At 38.6% G+C, this 22,827-nt stretch overlaps 1 long non-coding RNA gene and 1 other non-coding gene across 2 annotated transcripts; both read left to right on the forward strand.

Annotated features, from left to right (window-relative positions):
* The first annotated feature begins 3,282 nt into the window (after positions 1-3,282).
* On the forward strand, positions 3,283-3,389 carry LOC118490820. The gene has a single exon (XR_004890045.1). It is a non-coding gene; the product is annotated as a small nucleolar RNA R71 (small nucleolar RNA).
* A 7,422-nt stretch (positions 3,390-10,811) lies between these two features.
* Positions 10,812-12,059, forward strand: LOC110927614. The gene is made up of 3 exons (XR_002585767.2): positions 10,812-10,939; positions 11,481-11,534; positions 11,841-12,059. It is a non-coding gene; the product is annotated as an uncharacterized LOC110927614 (long non-coding RNA).
* The last annotated feature ends 10,768 nt before the right edge of the window (positions 12,060-22,827 follow it).

Consider the following 22,827-nt stretch of genomic DNA (forward strand, 5'->3'; position numbering starts at 1 on the left):
TTTATTTATTTACAATCCTATTCGTCATGATCTATTTCATAAGATAAATTACTTATTAGGGCATAACATGCCTTTTTAAAATTCCATTTATATACAAGTTCACATACCTCACGAGGGATCACTCAACACTCGGCCGAAGATGTATTTTAGTGAATCACTCGAGAGCGGCATGGAACTTACTCCTACCATAAGCTTGCCAAGCAATCAATCCTCCTCCTTTTTAACTATACACCTTTGTAAATATCAAGAGGACTTTTTGGGCGAAGGGTTAGGCTTGGGTTCAAGGTAGGTGGTTGGATTAGTGGTTAGTAAAAGGGCGAAAGGCGTAAAAAGCGTCGGTTTTCATAGGACTTGTTATTATTTTGTAACTTTTTATTTTGATGAAGCATTTCTTTCATACAAAGTTCTTTTTGATAGACTTGTTTGTTTATTTCTTTTGGCTTCATCATCAAATATTTATATATTTTCAACATAAGCAAGTCATAAGAAAAACCGAGCTTTGTTACTAAAATAAAGGGTTTAAAATGAAAAAGGGTTTAGGTGGGTAAAAGGGTGTTTGTTTTGGGTTAAGAAATGAAAAGGTTTAGGCTCAACGGGTTAACTAAGAGGATTTTGGGTAGGTGGTAAAAAAAAGGAAAAATAATGGTGTAGAAATAAAAAGGGTTAGTCCTAATGCCTCCATCATTTACTTACTCGGGTTTAAGTTGGTAAGGACCGGGAATGTATCGTCGTGGCAAGTTCTAGAGTCTAAGAACCAAGCGGCTATTCACACAAGAAACGAAAAATGAGCATTTACTTTAAAGATATGTATTTGTATGCTCAATAAAGGCTCAAAACTCACTTTTTGTGGAAATGGGTTTTTATATGATCAAGTATATATAATCGAATTTTAACTAAACTTGTCATGCCGTTTCATAATTTTCTTATGTTGGTTCTTTTTATCACGACGCTATCGGTTGTAAATTTATAAAAATATAACCATTTTAGAACTTGAAATTCCCAAATTAAACCTAGACAAGTAAAAAAATGAAAATTTTTTTGACAAAATTTGTGGTGATAAGCGGTTCCAATAGAGTTTTGCAAGATTCAAGGTTTTAGCATCCCCCGCACACTTAAATTACACATTGTCCTCAATGTGTCCCAAAAATAAGTTTTTAGGTTGATTGAATGTGTAAAAAGGTGTGAAAAAGCAAAATTTATGTTACTGGGCGTCTGGACACGACCCCGTGGTGTCCGGGCACGGCCCCGTGTTCGGATCGCCAGTAACAGAAATTAGAAAAAAGAGACAGAAGCCTGGGCACGGGGACGTGTTCAGTGAGCACGCCCCATGTCCAGTTACCTGAACTGGGCATCTTCTGCAGATTGTGCAGCACGGGGCCGTGTTGGGCGGGCACGGCCCATGCTGAACTTGCTGTAATGAAGAAAAACTTGTCGGGTGGCCCTATTCTCGTGCATGGGGTGCTGGTTTAAGTTTCCCTTGTTATCCTTCACCATCCCGAGTGTGTTTTATTCCTGAAAATTAAAACTAAACTAGAAATCATAAAAATTAATCTAAGCTAGACTAAGGATAGTTTCGCGGAATGCCTCCGTGGTGCCCCACGTTTATAAGGGTCCTTGGCTAGACCCAAAACCTGGTCATATGTTACCCAAGTGGGAGGTTTTGCATCCCATGCTACACCGTCGGAGAGCATCATCCAAACTCGAGTCGATGACCTTCATGTAGTTGATCGGGTCGTCGTCTTCTACTCTTTTTCCAACTCTAAACTTCATTTCCTCGTCCCCAATCCTCAATGTTAGTGTTCCATCATTCATATCTACCACTGCTTGGGCCGTAGCTAGGAATGGCCTCCCTAGGATGAGTGGTACTTCTGCATCTTCCTCCATATCTAGTATGACAAAGTTGGCCGGAAAGACAAATTCGCCGACTTTGACTAGTAGATTTTCAGCGACACCTTGTGGATATTTCACGGATCTATCGGCGAGTTGTATGCTTATTTTTGTAGGGCTTGTTTTCCCTAAGCCGAGTCAGTTGAACATTGATGAGGGCATGAGGTTGATGCTTGCCCCGAGATCAGCTAGTGCATTACGAACGGGGGATTCCCCAATCGAACAAGGAATTGTGAAGCTTCCGGGGTCAAGCTTCTTTTGCGGGAGTTTGTTGAGTAGTAAGGCGGAGCATTCTTCACCTAAATTAACTAATTGCAATTATTCAATTTTCCTTTTATGAGTGAGGAAGTCTCTCATGAATTTTGAATATTTAGGCATTTGAGTTAGGACTTCGACAAATGGAATATTAACATGCAATTGTTTTAGTAAATTTTCAAACTTTGCGAATTGCTCATCGGTCTTTTGACGAATTAACCTACCGGAGTATGGAACCGGAGGAGTCTTAGTAGGCTCTTGAATTGGTGGAGAAGCCTTCTCTTGTTGGGTCGGAGTTGTGGATTGGCTTCTTTCAGTTGGCGGTAATGGAGCCTCTTCGGAACCCACGGTACGGTTTCTCAATGTTATGAGATGTACTTGTGCCTTTAGGTTGGTTTTGGTATTACTAGGTAACACGCCTTATGGTCTCTCGGAGAAATTCTGAGCTATTTGATTTAGTTGCTTTTCAATGTTTTGTATACTAGCTTGCTGATTTCTAAAATTCGATTCCAACTGTTGAAATCGATTCGAGTTTTTCTTTTAAGTGTCGGAGATGAGGCGAGATACAGTATCTTCAAGCCTTTCTCGTCCACCTTGTTGTTGAGAGAAATTTTGTGACTCGATTCTTGGTTGTTGAAAGTTTGTTCATTGGTTTAGATTTTATTGGTTACTACCATTGCCGGGTTCTCTCCAACCAAGTTTAGGGTGGTTACGCCATCCTTGGTTGTAGGTTTCCGTTGGAGGACCCGACGGCCTAGGTCTATTATCAATGTAGTTTACCGACTCTGTTTGATCATCTACTTCTTTCATACAACTCCAATTTTCATGTGGTCCACCACACCCCTCACAAGCCATAACCGAGACTGTTTTTGTCATTTCTAACCTTTTGATTTTTGAAGAAAGGGCCTCGATTTGGGCTTGTAAAGAAGTGCTTTCTCAACCTTATGGGCGCCCGGGGCAATAGATTTATTGCCTCGGGGAGTGTGCCACTGAAAATTGGTTTGAGCAATTTCCTCAATTTGATTATATATTTCATTTGGGCGATGATTACCTAAAAGTCCCCCGGAGCTAGAGTCAAGTTTTTGTCTTGTGTGTGGCAACAACCCATTATAGAAAGTGGATACTTGTTGCCACATCGCAAGACCATGATGAGGACACTTTATTAGTAGCTCATTGAACCTTTCCCAAGTTTCATATAAGGATTCCCCATCCTCTTGTGAATATGTATTAATTTCAGTCATTAATTTAGCCATTTTAGCAGGAGGGAAATACTTATATAGAAACTTTTGGGCTAGTTCATCCCAGGTGTTTACCGAGCCAACTGGGAGGGCATTAAGCCAAGCCTTAGCTCGGTCTTTTAGTGAAAATGGAAACATTCGAAGGCGGATGGCGTCGTTTGATGCTCCATTGATCCGAAAGGTATCACATATTTCTAAGAAATTAGTAATATGTAGATGAGGATCCTCGTCCGCAAGCCCATAGAAGGTTGCGGAGTTTTGAAGCATTTGTATAGAATGTGGCCGAAGTTCGAAGTTGTTGGCTTCGACATTCGGTGCATTGATAGCGGCGCCGAGATTACCTACGGTGGGTCGTAGGTAATCCATGAGGGTACGTTGGTCCGCCATCGGAAGTGGGTCCCCCGAAACTTTCTCTAGATTTTTAGCTTTAAGTCTCTTTCGCAGAAAGCGTTCGGGTTCGTCGAGGGGTTCTTTTATGTCTCTACTAGAACTGGAGCTCATACACTACGAGGAAAATGCAAATGTGGCGCCTGAGTTCCAAGTCCAGCAATAAAAACAAAAAAGAACGTTGGTCAGAAGCTTCACCATGGCCCCGTGCTCAGATGAACACGGCCCGTGGTCGGAGATACAGTGATTGTTTCCCGGATCCCTGTTACTGGGGAGTTCGGCATGGCCCCGTGTTGCACCGACACGGCCCCGTGCTCAACTCTCTGTAACTCGGAAAATAAAAACTGCCAGTGACAATGCTGGGCACGGCACGTGTCCGACCAGGCACGGCCCGTGCTGAGCTCTGCAGAACTGAAAAATTAAGAAAATCCTAAAAAAAACAGAAAAATTAGAAAAAACGATTAGGACGTTGATTCCTAACTTTCTTAAAATCCTTGTGTCCCCGGCAGCGGCGCCAAAAACTTGATGTGCGTGAAGAGTGCTATATTTTTTATGTATATTTTAAGCCCTTTTACACTTTTTAGCCAAGTTTTAAATTTATAAAACACGATATTTACTAACACTAAATACACATATGGGCAAGTGCACCCATCGTGAGCGTAGTATAGTTTTGGTAAGATACCGAGGTCGTCCAAGGACACAAGAGCTTTTAGTACCGGTTTATCCTCAACGTCTAATCAAATCAAAAGTTAGAAAAAGGTTTTTAAACTAGAAAAATAAAACTAACTAAAATGCTGAAAAATAAAATAAAAGTAAAAACTGATAGACAAGATGAATCACTTGGATCCGACTCGTGTGTAGTGTAACCTTTGATTATTTCCGCACTTTTGCACTTTTTAAGAGATCATCTTAGTTATTGTAGCAGGCCCCTCTTTTGAAGGTGTCGTTACCCTCAACCCAGTAGTTTGAGTCAGCAAGGATACAATCCTAAAGGGTCGGATTATTGAAAGATAGTTAATTAAGTTATTAATGCATAATGTGGTAGGCCCCTCATTTGAAGGTGACGTTACCCTCGGCTAAGTAGTCTGAGTCAGCAGGGATACAGTACTAAGTAGTCGAGTTAAAGTTTTAATAGTAGCTTACATATGAGGGGATCAAAGAGTTTGGACCCCCGCCATCCAATACCGGTGGGTATTGAAGGAGGTCCTACTAAATTTGACCCAGGTCCTTGCAGGATCTATACACTGAACAAGGCAAGACTCTTACCAAACCGTTCCCTTAACCCCCGACCAGGTATCCAACATATCTCCATATAGACCGTGGAGATATGAATGGTGAAAATCTTTTATTTTATATAGACAGTAAAATAATGCCAAGACACCACGGACAAACGATAAGGAAGAATCACCTTCAACATAAGAAACTAGTTATTAAAGTCATTAATACATAACCAAATAAAAAGTGCGAAAAGATTAAAAATAAAAAGTATTACACTAAACACTTGTCTTCACCAAGTGATGTAAGAGACTTAGGCAAACATGGCCTTTGATTGTCAAGAACTCTTACAATCAATCTTGGATCCTGTGACGACTCACACACTCTATGATGGACGATGGATGATGGTGGTAGATGATGGTGTTGTGATGGTGGTGGTGGGTGGGAGAAGTGTGAAAGAGGTGGTGTGCCAAGGGATGGTTTGCAAATGAGCCAAGTACCCCTATTTATAGCCTGAACAGCAGCTCGGGCACGGCCCCGTGTCCATCCTCCTTCTATTTCTTCATTAAATGCAGTTTGTCTGCATTAGTTGACCATGCCCCCGTGTCCGCTGAGCACGACCCCGTGTGCAGAAGCATATCTGTACTATCAAGATTTCCTCAGATTCTGCGAATCTTAGAGTTGACCACGGCCCCGTGTCCAGTGGGCACGCCCCCGTGGTGGGTGATAGAAGCTTCTACAACTTTGTCTTTTCTGCTGACACTTGGGCACGCCCCCGTGCTCACTGAGCACGGGGCGTGTTCAGCCTTCTGTTCTCTTGTTTTGCTTGGGAAGATGCTGTCGGGGGGTCGGGCATGCCACGTTTGGTCATTTTCTTGTATTTATGTTAGATTTAGCTGCCTTTTTGCTCCTTTTGTTCATTTGAGCTCATTTAATCCTGAAAATACAAAAGGAAGACAAAAACACACTTTTTCCAACATTAGTACTAAAAAAGGGTTAGTTTTATGCCACAATTGATGTAATTTATATGTTGCATTTTGTGCACATCATGTACGTATAAGAATGTAGTATATAAGCATGTTTATGCTAAAGTATGTATGAGACCAACGTGAGTGAACCCATCGGGTTATGCTCACGTATAGGTACGAATCTATGAATATGAGAATGAATTTAAGTATGCGTATGCGTATGAGTATAAGTATAAGTATAAGTATAAGTATGAGTATGCATACAAGTATGAGTGTAAGTATAAGTATAAGTATAAGTATAGGTATAAGTATGTATATAAGATGTATGAGCGTGAGCATAAATATAAGTATTAGTATGAATAATAAAGATTTCGTATATAGTATTAATTAAAAACATAATGAATTTAAGCATATAAAACGATCAAGAAGTGAGTATGTAAAAATGAATGATATGAGTGAAATTGTCGTGTGATATTGACTAAAACATGTACGCCGATATGCATGTATAGTTGTTTGAGCAAAATGTTGAGTTTATTGAATCGGAAAAAAATAGATTGAGTTCAACTTGGATTGTAGAATCAAGTTTGTCAAAGTCAATAGAATATAAGGTATTTGATTGTTATGTGAGATGTGTTTTGAAAAGGAAAATGCTACTCTTGTTTTAAAAAAGAAAAATATGTATATTGATGATTGTCGGTTCCTATGAAGTCTCCTTGCCAACGTGTTTTGGAATTGAAACGATGTATTGAGCGGTGTATGAAAAGGGATGTTGAAAACAGTAAGTTCGCATCATTTAAAGGATCTTGTATTGAAATGAGAAAACTTATAATTTGAAAGTTCTCGTGAAGACTTTGGTCTTTGAAAAGAATTTTAGCAAAATGACTTAGTGATTTCGAAAAGAGTTTTAGCGAGATGATCATATTGACTTTAAAAAAAGGGTTTTAGCAAAATGATCTTATAACGTCTACAAGGTTTTATAAGCATGTAAGAAAAGTTAGTTTGGTTTTCGATTGCGAACAAATGTCTTTAGTATAACGATATAACGTGAGCGTGTTTTAGTGATTACGTTAAACATGAAATTTGTGGGCAAGATATTCATTAGACCGATTAACTTAATGGGTAGCATTTCGTCAAATTTTGAAAATCGGGAAACAAAACGTTTATGGTATGACTAAGTATTTTGTGTATGTGATTTATGTGAAATATATCATGGGATAAGAAATGTGTTTGATAAAACAATAAATTTTGAAATTCGCATAAGTAGGGATTTTGACAAATGATAAACGATTTAGGTATAAAACTTGTTCATGTTTGCATTATAAAGTCTCTTGAAGTAAAATTTTGGTAACGATCACCTAAGTAAGCGAATCACCCCTAACCCGTTGGTGAGGTCGTTTTAAGAAAAAGAAGGAGTGGAGTTAATCGTCAAGGTAAGGAAATCACTCATATCTTGATGATAGGTCTCCATTTTGGGGTTACAAGAAATGTAATTCTAGTTGGTGACGTTTTTTGAAATTATGCATGTGAATGAAGTATAGAGGTATGAAAAGATTTAGTATGAAGTGTGTGTAGGAACGAAAATTTGAATATAATTCGCATTTTGAAAAGAAGGGGTTGTATCATGTTAAGCATAAGATTAACAATAGTAGAACGAAGGATTGATTAAAACTTGGATTGTTCCAAATCGGAATTTTAACTAAACCAAAGTGGTCGAAAATTCTTTTGAATTTGGGAAGCATGCTTTGGCCTAATAAGTGGAATACTCTCGCCGACATGTCGGTTAACGGTATTCACCCTTCCGGTTACTACATATTCCAAATCAATCAAAAATTCGAGACTTGGCGGGATTTTAAAAATCAAGGAATAGGACTAAGTGACAAGATGCGCGTTTCACCCCTAACTTGACAATATCGTACCTTAAGTATGGTTGGTACTCGTCGGGTCAAGAAAATTAATTCCGACACGTTTGACGAGGGTCCACTAGAATTGAAAGGGAAATTCTCTATCAAAGTGAGGATTTCACTCCTAACTTGATGTCGAATTTTGTGTAAAACGGATAAGTGGATTGAGAGCCGTCCACCAATTGTGGGTTTCACGCCTATTTTGGTGAAGTCGTCTCGTTTGTGTAATATGAGTGTTTTTGTGTTTAGTATAATTGTAACACCTCGTAAAATCGTTTTCAATTATGTGAAGACACGTGTCCTAAACCCTAAACATGTAAAAGATTAAATTACAGGGACTAAAGTTGACAAACAATGAAAATACGTATGCGGAGGGACTAAAAGTGTCAACATGCTAAACTCATGCCTCTGATGGACCACACACGATGAACGTATTCTTAAGCGAGCAAATATTCGGACGTAAGAAGCCGTTTGTGAAAGAAATCAAAAGTTTACAAGACGAAGGGGTTAAACGTGTCAACATGATAATTCTTACCTCTGAGTGACCTTTTAACGAACCCAGGGCTTCTTCATGTTCGATTATACTCTCGAGAATACGTGATAATAAATTCACAAGGTTTCGGTACTAACCCTACCTAATGGAACGGAAGACTTGGTGGTGTTTACTGATGCATCACACCAAGGGTTGGGATGTGTTTTGATGCAAAAGGGTAGAGTCATTGCCTATTCTTCAAGGCAATTGAAATCACACGAAAGTAATTACCCAACCCATGACTTGGAGTTAGCAGCAGTAGTGTTCGCTTTGAAGATATGGAGGCATTATCTATACGGTACGAAAAACACAATTTATTATGACCACAAAAGTCTTAAATACTTTTTCGAGCAAAAAGATTTAAATATGAGGCAACGAAGGTGGTTAGAACTTCTTAAAGATTATGATTGTGAAATCCTTTATCATCCGGGCAAGGCAAATGTAGTGGCCGATGCCCTGAGCCGATAGGATTATCCGCCTCCAATTCAAGTGAAATCCATGAAAATGGTAGTTACACCTCGATTTCTCGAAATGATTAAGGAAGCCCAAATCAAGTCGTTGAGCGAAATGGATTCAATAAAGGAAAGAACAAAGGGGTTTGTTGATAAATCAGAAGAAAGACCCAGTGGAATTAAACCAATGTATGGCCGGATATGGATACCTCGGTTTAGAGAAGCAAAAGAAGTGATACTCGAAGAAGCTCACAAATCCCGATTTTCGGTTCATCCAGGAGCTACAAAAATGTATCTAGATTTGAATAAAAACTATTGGTGGCCTGGGATGAAACGGGATATTGTTAAATATGTTGCAAAGTGTCGAACTTGTTCCTAAGTTAAGGCGGAACACCAAAAACCTTGTAGCATGATTCAACCAGTGGAAATTCCGGTCTGGAAATGGGAAAATGTGACTATGGATCTTGTAACAAAACTCCCAAAGACAAAGAAAGGGCATGATGCCATATGGGTGGTCGTAGATCGACTCAACAAAAGCGCTCACTTCTTACCCATCCGGGAAACCGCTACCTCAGAAAAATTGGTGGAAATTTATGTGAACGAGATTATATCTCGTCACGGAGTACCCGTATCTATTATTTCGGATCGAGATATCCGATTCACATCACGATTTTGGCAAAAGTTTCATGATGAGATGGTACAAAATTACATTTCAGTACCTCCTACCACCCACAAACGGATGGTAAATCCGAACGGACCATTCAAACGCTTGTTGATATGTTAAAAGCATGCGTGATGGATTTTGGGGGAAGCTGGGATGATCATCTACCCTTGGTATAATTCTCTTATAATAATAGCTATCATAGTGGCATACAAATGGTCCCTTATGAAATGCTATACGGAAGGAAATGTCGAACTCCCATATGTTGGGAAGACGTGGGACAAAGAGAAATTGCACCCAGTGACGTAGTAGCCATAACTAACGAGAAGATTGATCTTATACGTGCTAGATTAAAGGCGGCACAGGATCGACAGGCAATGTATGCAAATCGAAGAAGACGTCCTCTTGAATTCCAAGTTGGGGATTACGTGTATTTGAAAGTATCCCCATGGAAGGGCATAATACGTTTTCGAAAGCGAGGGAAATTGGGTCCGCGGTACATAAGACCTTTCAAGGTTTTAGCCCGAATTGGAAGGGTAGCGTATCAATTGGAATTACCGCCAACTTTGGAAGGGATTCATAACACGTTTCATGTGGGGGGATAGAGCACGTCCTCCCAACCGCCGGAGTGATCCCACTTCGGGAGCCGCTACCCGACCAATCCGCGGTGGATTCCCCTTACCGAGTTCTTATCCTAGGCGACATATGCCACTCCCAAGACTCGAACTCGGGACCTCTGGGAAGAGGTGGGTGTCGGTGGCCAACTGGGCTACCCCAGTTGGTTAACACGTTTTTGATGTGTCTCAACTAAGGAAGTGCCTAGCGAATGAAACGACTTACGTGTCCCACGATGATATTGAATGATATTGAGTTGGATGAACGAATGAATTATGTTGAAAAACCCATACCCATTAGAGATTCCAAGACAACACATCTTCGAAACAAGGCCATTAGACAAGTTTTAGTCCAATGGCAACATAGGAAGGGTTCGGAGCTAACTTGGGAATTGGAAGATGATATGCGGAAACACTACCCGACATTATTTGGTACGTATTAAGGTTTCGGGGACGAAACCTCCTTTAAGGGGGTAGACTTGTAACACCCCAAAATATGCAATTTATATGTTTTACTTTAAATGTTTAAAAATGTAAAATCAACTAAGTTAAAGAATGTGATGTTAGTTTAGAAAGAATGGAACTTTAGTATGTTAATATAAAGCAACTGGAATTAGAGGGGCTGAAATTGTAAATAATGAAAGAAAATTATTAAATAACAAATTAAAAACACAAAACACACTTTGTGTGTTCTCTTTGGATCGATCAGAAGCAAGGGGAACCAAGGAGAACCCCTAGTTCCATAAATTCTCAAGAATTAAAAGAGATTAGGAGCCCAAACTAATGCATGAACTCAAAACTTTAATCATCTAAGCTTGTACATCGAATGGTAAGTCGAATTTTCTATTTTGGATTAATTGTAGAAAGTGGGTTTTAACCCAATCATGAAATTATGTGGAAATCTTATGTAATTGAGAGTTAAGGTTTCATAATGGTTTGAAAATGTTGCTTTATTTCTGATTGTTTGAATGATTTAAGCTTTATACCCAATTGTTAGGAAAGTATGATGAACATGATGATTTAAATAAAAGCTAGTAGGTGAAAATTGTTACATAATCTTGAATTGAGATAGAGAAATTAGTTAAGATGATGTAGGATGAAAGAAAGCTATGAACTTGATTGATTCTTGTTAGGTTAGAAGGTGAACAAGTAGAATTATGCTATGAATACTTGTACCTTGTGCTTTGTTGATGTTGTGCACACCAAGTGTATGATGAAATGCCTTAATAAAGATTTCAGCCATGTTAGTCATAAACGCTATGTTTTTTGAATGTGTTTATGATGTAGATGTAGATTTCATGATGTCTTGCCAAGTAGGGTATATAGACGAGTATGAGATATAAATTCTAAGTATGAATGGTATTGTTTAGGTATAAAGGAAGAAAGTTCAAGTCAAGCAAAGTAAAAAGGGAATCAAGATCGAGGTACGCTACTTGTACAATTCATGATTTTATTATATTGTTGTGTTTAACATTAGATGTGTCGAATTGAATCATGTATGAAAATAGTATATGTGTGGACCCTTTTATGAACGGGACGAAGGATGAGAATGTAAGATTAGAAGGAATGGTATGAAGTTCCATTTGGAACATACTTATGTGCAAGAATGAAAGGATGTAGTAATTTACAAGTTTGCGGATGTCATAATGGTTACAAGGCGGTAAGATGGATTCTTGAGTTAAAAGAAAGAATTTTAGTGCTAATAAGTTTACTTTGTTATGGCAATGTAGGTAAATCTCAAGTTTAGCTTTCAAGCTTTGCCCGGTTCGAACACACTTCAAGGCCCGTCTCATGTTCCGCTACTTTTGTAAAGAAGACAATGTTTAATACTTTGGTCGCTTTGTCTATATCTAGTAGTTAAAACTTAGTTCTTGTTATGTATTTTGAATTTAATGATTTTCGTATGTGTGTCAAGGTTGTTTGATGGTATATATTATGTCTTTTAAAAAGTGTCGTGTTAAACATATATTTTGAATGTGAAAAACAGGGGATCAATCGTTTTACGAATTGGTCATGCCCAAATTTCGTTAGATAAAGTACGTCATAATTTAAAAGAAAATTTTGGGTGTAACATCAACGAGAGAAACCAGTGTTTTTGGGTGACCTTTAACGGAACCGGAGCCTAACGGTGTTTGGTTATACTTCCAAGATCACTTACAATCTAACTAGGAGGGTTAAAAGTGCCGAAAATGAAAGATAAATTGCATTAAAAGGTTCAAGGATTGAGAATGACAAGTTAGAAACTTGTTTTGCTGGTACATTGGGTGGTCGCGCTGCGCGACACCCCTTTCCCTCTGCCGTCGCGCGACGCGACGCTATGGTTTCGACAGAACTCTTATGCCAGTTGCAGGTAATCTCCTTCCTTGGCCTCCAAACAAACCACTAACACTTAAAACTCGAAAACTAGGGACTTTTGATGGTTTTTAAAACCACAGTGGACACCTGTGATCATCTCTGGACCTCCCTAACACCTGGCATGATCCAAGATTACCCTCTTCAACTGTAAATAGAGGCTTTGAGCAGCCTTCATTCCTTACACCTTTCATTCTCATCTCCCTTCTCACTTGCTTAAGCTTTCTTGAGCATTTCTTGAGGTTCCTGATCAAAATGGAAGCTCCCCTGAGTTTAAAGTTCGAGCTAGGACCCTTTGTAAGTGTCCTTAGCCACTCTAGTTTGGTTTTTATGCGTTTAAAGACCGAAAGTCAAAGTTGCCGCAAAACGGCTTTGACTTTCGGTTTAGACCTAAACGGTCCAGCCATTGTTCGAGGTGAATATGGCTACGTGATCGTAATTAGGTAGGTGTTAATCCCTCAAAAGGGCACCTCCTAATTATCACGTTTACTTAGTTAGTTGTCGGGTCAAAGTAATTAAACAAAAAGTCAAACTAGTCAGATTTTTAAATAAAAATCAAAACTGATAATGTAGAAGATATAAAACATGTTTTATCACTTTAATAACTTGGTAAACATTATTAGAACATGTCTAAACATGTTCAACCCGACAATTCTAAGTTTAAGCTCGGTTCGCAACCGAAAGTCGCAAAAGCTTGACTTTTGCTTTGACTTTCAGTTCTGACCCGAATTAGCTTAATTCCTTTATGTATTAAGCTTCCATTGTGACCATATAATGTTTTAGTATAACCCTCTGAGGTTATATCACATGGTCACTTAGTAATCTGAATTATATGCATGTTTCCGTTATTATGCTTATTGTTGACTAATATGCCCTTATGGTCTAGAAATGAGATTTTTAAATAAATGAACATGCAAATGGATTAGGTATTGATTAGTAAATATAATTAAAGTATTTTGACATTTACATTCTTATCATAAACTGATGTTATGCAAAAGATCGTAAATTAAGCTTTTATAAACACTAAATTACCCTTTGGTGTATAAATCATGCTTAAAACATAAATTTAACTCAAAACTCTTTACCTACTGTTGTGATATCATTTTTAGGAATTTTTGGAATGTCGGGTCAGATTATACACTGACCTTAACATTGAGTTCTTGTATAAAGCCTATAATTGACGATAATACCCTTTTTGCGAATAAAATGAGTTTAACAAATAATTAACATGCAAAACTTTTTGCTACTGATCTAATATGAAAAATAAAATACTTTGACCATTCAAGGATGGTCAAAATCTCAGAATCACTTAAACCTTGCAATTATCGTCAAATATCGGTTTTACGCTAATTAGGTGCATAGTATGGTTTAAAATCATATTTTGCACCCAAGACTTATTACCTACTGATTTTATAGATTATTTTTAATATTTTTGTAGTAAGTATAAGTCATGAACTCAGAATTCCAATTATGTCCTTAAAAGCATATGTGAAATGACCAAAATACCCTTTTGGGGCATAGTTTGGCCATAAATGGTAAACCACACATATGTGTGATATCCTACTATTATAACATCATAAAATAAATATTTTTACAAAATGTTTTTGATCAGAACTTCAGTTTACCTATAAACCTCTTTTATAAATCTTAAAATGACCAAAATGCCCTTACGGGGCCTAACTCGGTTTTATAATCTTTTTGGGCATACATGTTGATATCCTACTGATATCTCAACATATTTTAAGCATAATAACATATGGGACTTGTATATGACTCATTCGGTTACCCGTTATGCTTATACGCGTTCGGTTCAGTTTATGTAGCTGGTTTACATAAATTAGCCGAAACGGGTTTAACCCTGTCATTTAAACTTCAAAATCCAGAATGTGTTTAGTTTACCCATATTATACAAGTATTCATACTTATTGGGTCTAAATCACATTCCATTCTGGTCTCCGCTTAATCTAGCGTTTCGAACCATAATATATCCTTAAAACTAACCGGTCTAAGTCTTTGACTTTAATTTAACCCGTTAGTATCCTAATAGGTTAATAAAACCTTCCGTACAGATTAAGTAGCTTCAGTAGAAGATATTTGCATAAAGTCTTAGAAATATACGGCTGAGTAGCATCCCTTGCATAATTAACTCAGGTAAATACTTTTAACTTATTTTCTCTAATACGGGCTTGGGATACGGTAAATTATTACCGCTTGGTCGGGTATGAGATCATTTAATCAGATTGTGATTTAATAAATCTGCATAACCCGTTTTAATCTGTTTTGTTTAATAACATAAACTTTGGGGGTTAACGACCGTGTCCTGGATATCCTCGGCTCATTTAAGTTATTAATGGCCACGACCTATGCACGGGGTGTAGGCATACACCCAACATATGCAAATGCTAAATAATAAATTACCCACAAGTTGGGGATAACTCCTTTGTGGGTTTTATAAGTGGTGAGTCGGTTAATCATGACCGGCTTCCAAACTGGCCCTAAATGTATGATAAACATGTAAATCTGTATACAAGATTTTAAATAAAATTGTCCCAAGTTATAAAAGATTTTGTGTCTTGTGCGCCTAAACCAATTTTCATAAATGTTTTCAAATGAGTCAGTTAATTGAATTTTGTGACAACTCGTATTTTAGAACCTTTCATTGTGCTCGATGTAACTTGTATGAACATTATGTAACTAGTTTATATATGTTTGTTTGCAATGAAATGATATGTTTGAGTATGTTATGTGTTACAAAATTGTAATGTGTTATAAGTAGGTATAACAAACGTGATTGCATAAGATGAGTCCGATCGCACAAGCCCTTTTAGGCCGCACAACTTGTCCTTTGTCGTACACACTCCTCTCGGCCCACCTTGTTTAAACTCGAGACCAAGGGCAACCCAAAGAAGGGTTCGGCCCACTCCTCGATACGCATACACGTACCCATTATGGGGTTTTGTTCCTCGTAATTTGCAAGCAAGAAAACACACACAAAACCCTAAAGTCCTCTTCTCCTCTCTCTTGTTCGACGGCAACACCTCCCTTAATCGAAGCCTTCCATTTTGATCAAGTTTCTCATATTGCACACACTTCGGTTAGTATTTTACCCTTGTTAGTTGCCATGATTTTTGGATTGTTATGATCTTAATGTTAAGAGTTATATGAAAAACTAGGGCTTCATGTTAGTAGTCGTGTTGATGGAAATTGTAATGTTCGAATTTGAAATAGGTGTTCGATTTCAATATATGAATACGATGGAAATAGTTCTTGTTAATGGATTGTATGATGATTATGTTGATCTTGATTGAATATGTGGTCGATTGGTTTGATTGGCATAAAGAATGGTACGATGATATGCATGTGTGTTTGATTTAGATCGCATAATGTTCGTATTGTTAGTCACATGATGAAATAGGATTTAACTGTTAATCATGCCATTTGATCCGATTATTGGTGATGATGAGTTATTGTTTATGATTAGAGGGTAATTAGGGTTCATGAGAAATATTTGGAAAATGCTTGATTTATCGATTAACACAAAAGTTGGAAACTGTTAAATTAGTTTTGCAAAAGACATGGAAATAAGGTAACTGATCGCATTATTTTAGGAATTATATGTCTGATCGCACAAGAGCTCAGTCGCACAAGCTCAATCGCACAAGCTAGGAATTTCATAAAGTACAACTGTTAAAGCACATCGTATAACCTTTTTAAACACAATCGCACAACAGGTTGTGGATCGCACAAGGCTGTGCTGATCGCACAACATGTTGGGCCACACAAGATAATGAACTGTTAATGTTATTGGGCCGCACAAGTTACTGGGTTAGGTTAGTTTGGATCGCACAATCTGTTGTGGATCGCACAAGACTGTGCTGATCGCACAAGAGGTTGGGCCGGGCAATTATTGGGCCTATCCTTTGATCACACAAGGTAATTGGGCTCGCACAATATCAAGGCCCAATCACTTGAATCGCACAATCTTATCGGCCCAACACTGAATCGCACAATTTGAATTTTATTTGTGAACTTGCATGCTACTGTTTAATATGCTAAGTGTTGATCAACCAGTTACTAAGATGATGCATGTATGCCATGATCGTTGTGTGAACGTAACTTGTTACTCTATGTGTAAACATACGTGCATTACCTGAACCTGGACCTGACTTGTATTAACCATGTTAGGACGTGGTTGACCCCAAATAGCTCAAGTGACCTTTTTGTTTATCTGCCGAGCTAATCTAAGGTGAGTTCACACTTTCTACAAGGCATGGGATTCCCGGTGGTTTGGGAATGGGTTAACGATTAATAAGGAAATCTACGTATTCTCTTTAGGTAGAATACGTACTCCCACCCTCTATGGTGAAGGGTGACAACATTGAAACCTGCATGATCTTCTTGACACGTACTTCCACCATCTTAACTGAACGGTGACAACATTGACACTAGAAAAAACTCTACCACTAAGTCCCTCATTTTTATTGACTTAATCGTCGGGCCAATGGCGAAGGGGTCATTAGTTAAATAGCGCAATTAGGTTTGACAAGCCTCACATCGTGCCGCAGAGGACGGGCGTGGACTAATGGACTTGGGCACTAGTCAATGATGATAGACATTGACGCAGGGCACATAAACATAACTACAGTCAGTAGTCGATATAGTAACGGATCTAGTGGATTACATGGGGAAGCCCCCACTGGTTATGGTTTGGGAAACAAGGAACTGGTTAAACTCGTGGTTTTCAAAACAACTTATGGTTTTTGGAACAACACTAAAATGGACAACCAACTGTGAACTCGCTCAACTTTGTTGTTGATTCGTTACTATATGCCTTGCAGGTCGTTAGGTGCTTAGATGGAGCTTGCACAGGAGGAAGAGGTCGTTGTGGGACATGGACTGTTGAGCTCCATGTTGAACTTATGAACTTTTAAACTTTATTATGGTTTTGAACTTAATGCTTCCGCTGATTACTTAAACTTTGTTGAATTGTTTTGACACTAATTATATTGCTTGGTTTGGGACTTTTATTTATTTAATTACATTGTTCAATATGATTGGTGGCTGGATCCTGGCTAGTCACGCTCCCTGCGGTAATACTCCGCTTGTGGATTTTGGGGACCAGTGAAAACTGACGTATTTTCCAAAGACTAAGTGACAGGTACCTCAGGAAACTAGGCTGGAGCTACTTGGCGTTATTAAGAGGATCTTGCAAATCCTTAGATGCCTAAAGTCTGTCAAACTCTGTTTTATGTATTTGTTTTAATGGTCCGCCTGTGGATCTCTTTTGCAACCGTCTGTATATTCTTTCATTTTGAACTTGAACAATTCGGGTTGTAATAGTAATAACTTCCAAGCCTTTCCAAGCCTTCCGCTGTGCTATAATTGTGTTTAATTGTCTATGATGATATTAACTACATCACGATACTCCCCACCGGGCCCACCGGAATATGTGGAAATATCGGGGTGTGACAATAATCGAGTAAAATGCCTTAGGAAAGACGTATATTATGGAATAATAAAACAAATGTGAGCACATAAGAAAGCATTTCAAGAATAGCACATAAAGATATTTCAAGAAATTAGCATATGAATCAAGTATGGTCAAGAATGTTTATTGGTTTGTAGAGAATTGTTTGTTGGTGAGGAACGAGAAAGTTAGGTGTTTTAATAAAATGGTTTTGGAGGTAATGGACAACTAAGTATGTTTGCATATAAATAAGAATGTAATATAGTTTTAAAAGAAAGAAAGTATTTTAGGGTTCGAACGTTGAAACCGATTGATTGTAAATGAGGTTTGCATAAAAGACAAAGAAAAACGGAGAAAGCGGAGGTATGAGAGTGAATGAATGATCTAGTAGAGGAATGCAAGGTATTCACACACCAAGTTCAAGATCGTGCGTAGTGTAGTTCTTCTCATGTATTTTGAGTTGCCTTGACACGTACGCGATGACTTTGTCCCGTTGCATAAGGACGCAACCAAGACCTTGGTTTGACACATTGCAATACACGACGAAGGCATCATTACCATCGGGAAGAGCAAGGATGGGAGCATTGCAAAGCATCTCCTTGAGCGTTAGGAAAGACTCCTCTTGTCCGGGACCCCAAACAAAAGTTATATGGTAATGATCATATATTCTTTTATCTTTTATAAGCTTTAATAAGTTTTATAAATGACTTAGTATATTTGTTTTATTTTGTATTTGGACATTTTACAAGGTATTCACGTCCTTATTCGTTGGCACAGGATCGGAGAAGCTCAAATCACCGGTCCCGAGCTTATACAAGAGATGGCGGACAAGATTTTACAGATTCGAGACAACTTGCTAAAAGCCAGGAGCCGACAAAAGAGTTACGATGACAAGCATCGCTAACCTTTGGAATTCGACGTTGGTAACTTTGTACTTCACAAGGTATCCCCTTGGAATGGCGTAGTTCGATTTGGTAAGAAAGGGAAACTTCCTCCTCGCTACGTAGGACCTTTCAAGATTCTCAAAAGGATTGGCAAGGTAGCGTATCGACTGGACCTACCTCAAGAGCTCAACAATGTTCATTCTACCTTCCACGTCTCCAACTTAAAGAAATGTCTAGCTGAAGAAGGACTTCAAGCTCCACTCGAAGATCTTCAAATCAACAAAACTCTACACTTCATGGAGAAACCTGTCGCGATCATGGATCGAGGTGTCAAACAATTAAGGCGCATTCGAATTCCTATTGTTAAGGTACGATGGGAAGGAAAACATGGTAAAACTCGAAAGTGAGATATCCGCATCTATTCGTTGCATCTTCCTAAATTTCGGGACGAAATTTCGTAAAGGATGGGAGACTGTAATGCCTCACTTTTGTAACTTTCCTTATTTAGCAAGTTTGATTGTACTTTCTATTTATGGAAACTTGTATCCCCTTTGTCTTCGTATTTCATTTCAATTATTGTAATCCGAGACTTGAATCATAATGAAAACCCGATCTTTTATATACTTGTGTTATTCATAATACGTAAATACTTGTTAAACATTCGTGATACATGGATACTTGATACAATTTATACGCAAATTCATACTTGTTTATACATGCAAAATTCACTTATGCATTCATTTATTTATGCACTACACTTATACATTTCACTTATATGTTTAAAACGCTTAAAACCGACAATTTACGCAAACTGGAATTTCGAACATAAGGGACTGGTCCCTCTCGCACGAGAGGACCCTCTCGTCCCAAAACCTCCATTCTTCCGAAACCATCCCGTCCCAAACTTCACCCTAAGTCTATAAATACCAACCCACTTCCTTCATTTCTAACCTTCATAACTCTGAATTCTCTCTCAAAAACCTGAACTCGGGCAATTCTTTGAGCTTGTTCCAGCGATCTTCTAAGTGAGTTTACAACCCACTAACACCAAATCCCTTCTACATTTCTTCTATCTTATAAGTTTTCACATGATTCTTCACAACAATCCACTTGGTTAAACAGATCTGGCATGGCAATCTAAGTAGAACTCTCATAGTGAGGACCAAGTAGATTAAAGTGAAGTTAATCTTTCAAGCTTTTTATGAAACAAACTTTCTTATTTTAAACTTGGCCGAATCAGAGACTCTCTGAGCTCACAAGCTAAGTTCATAGTTGTGGATTCACGTTAGAGTTAATTCCAGCCGATAAGGTGATCAGTTCAATCAAAACTGAGTGGATTTCACCTTGAAATAGTACCAGTCGCCCGAAAAGGTAGCCCACTCGCCCGAAAGGTTAGCCCTTTCGCGCAAGAGGATGCTCATGTCGTCCGAAAGGGATTGTTTCACTACGTTCCGACAACTTCTAAGTGTTGTATGATGTTTCAAATCCCTATTCTCAATATAGCCGACTCTTTAATATATGTGTGTGATATGTGGAAGCCTTGGCTTCCAATCTAGTTCCACCACGTCACTTGAACTTGTAAAACGAACACCCAAACAATCTCCTAGACCTAGAACAAGTTAACCCCGTCCAGCCTCCGACACTTAGTTCATTCTTTCTATGTCGTGTTGGCACACTTGGGTTGTTCTTGTTCGGTTGTTTGGATATTTACATTTTGTTATTTCTAATTCCGTATTCATGACCAACCGGTTAGTTAACTAAGTTAACTGATTTGTGCATTGGTGAACTATAATGAGGTTATTACCTCCATGCATAACTTCTATGAACTCTATTAACATTCTGGACTAATATTATAACTAAATAACTTAACTGAACTCACGAACATAACTGATTAATAGTTAAAACGTTCAAACCGGAATCGGTTCACCAAACAGCCCCTCTCGCGTGAAAGGGTGGTCCCACTCGCGCGAAAGGCCTATCGTGCCAACTGTTCTTTCATCCGAACAGTTCGTATTTCGGTTTCCCGTTATTCTGTTTTCCGCGTTCCTTGTTACTGATTCTGTTGGGCAAACCAGGACTCGTAAAATCACAGAAACTCGGTGTCGTGGCAAGTGCCCGGACATAATATACTTTCTGTTTACTTATACTTTCGTACTAAACTGTGTACTCTAATTCCGTATCGTAATCCTCCGTTCAATCTCCAACAACTCACGCCTTCGTTTGCCCTATAGGGCAACCTTGGCGTTCCTATACTATACAAACGACCCTTTGCTCGCAGGGTAGAATAGCCTTGGCGTTCCTGTACTACATCAATCACACTTCGATCGTGAGATTAACTAAAGAAGATTTAGCAAATACGTGAGTATAATCGAACATCCATTTTCTATTTTACACTTTTAGGTGCAATATGTTTACTATTAAACCTACATAGTTACTCTTAGACTTTATTCAAATGCAAAAACAATCTAATACATGCATACATACGTTATACTTGATTCGTGTTTCTGGAACATTCTTTATGTGATAACTTGTCATTAACTCCGTACGAGCTTACCCTTAACATGTATAATGCTATAGGAGTAACGCATCACCCGTATTCTTGATGTAACACCCCGTGTTTTCGAATGTCAAAGTCAAAGTCAAAGTCCAAGTCAACTTTGACTTTCTTTGACTGTAGATAGTCTATTTTCAATTTTTATTTGTATTATGTGGAGTAAGTGTTGTAATCAGAAAGAATCGAAGTAATCGAACGTTTTAACGCGAACCGATTTACGACTGTGAATAGTAGGAAGTAACAATGCGATAAAGTTAACTAATCAGTAATCAAACCGATCTAACCATCATCGAACTCGAATCTCGAATTACGCGAACTTTGGTTGTTGTCATACGTGTGTGTGTGCCTTATGTGTTACCTGTGCGTGTTTATTTTATGTTTTGTGTGTTAATCAATCGAATCAATCGAAACTCGAATCGAAACTCGAAACTCAAATCGAATACAATCGAACTCGAACTACGACTAATGGTAATGTTAAGGTAAGGTAAATTATAGATGATTGTATGTTAGATATAGTAGTTGGGACTGAAAGTAATTTGAATAGGAAACTCTATCGTACTCGATAAAAACCGAAATATCAAAAACCGTCGCAAAACACTCAAAAGGGGGTCACCGATCGAACAGGAGACACTGATTGAACGGGCCAGCCGATCGAACCAGCTGTTCGATCGAGCAGGCCAGCCGATCAGGATGTCTATCCGATCGGTTAACACTTTCCTCTTTTAGAGCCTATAAATAGGGTTGTCATTGTCATCTTTACCACTTTTGGAAAGCTCTGGCCGACCAGCTCCTGTTCTTCACCTTTTCTCATATTTCTCTCAATTCCGGTAAGTATTCACTCTAAACCTTGTACGTTCTTGATCAATGCATGACTCTACACCTTTCTATCTTTCGATTTTTGGTTTCTAACCGCGAAATCACCAAGATCTAGGCATTCTTGGGTGATGTCATCATAGTGTTCTTCAAGAACACCATGTCCTGACTTCAATCCACCATGAATAGCTTGGATCTAACCGATTTCCACATAAACAAGCTAAGATCTACCGAAGATCTAAACATTTCCGCGATGTGAAGGATTGAAAGAAAGGATTCCAACTTTCTTTCGACTCTTTTACACTTAATGCCTTAAAACCGGTAGAAACGGAGCTTGAACCAACCCACTAATCATCTAACAGTGATGTAGTCCAAGATTCGGATTCTATCTGCGAGGTTCACCGACTCCGGGTTAAACGTTAAGCTACCGATCCGAACAGTTCACCGGCCGGATTTGGGTGATTCCTGTCCGAACCAGTGAAACAAGTAGGAACCCACGCCCATGGTTCAACACGTTGTCAAAGTACCTCGAAATTATGTCAGAACAGCCAAGTCTTAGACGAAAGGCCGACCAGGTCAGAATGCTGGCCGAACGGCTAGGCTGTTCGAACGAACAGCCCAGCCGATCGGACGTGCCAGCCGATCGA

Source organism: Helianthus annuus, chromosome 3 (assembly GCF_002127325.2).
Source record: "Helianthus annuus cultivar XRQ/B chromosome 3, HanXRQr2.0-SUNRISE, whole genome shotgun sequence".
NCBI classification, from domain to species: domain Eukaryota; kingdom Viridiplantae; phylum Streptophyta; class Magnoliopsida; order Asterales; family Asteraceae; genus Helianthus; species Helianthus annuus.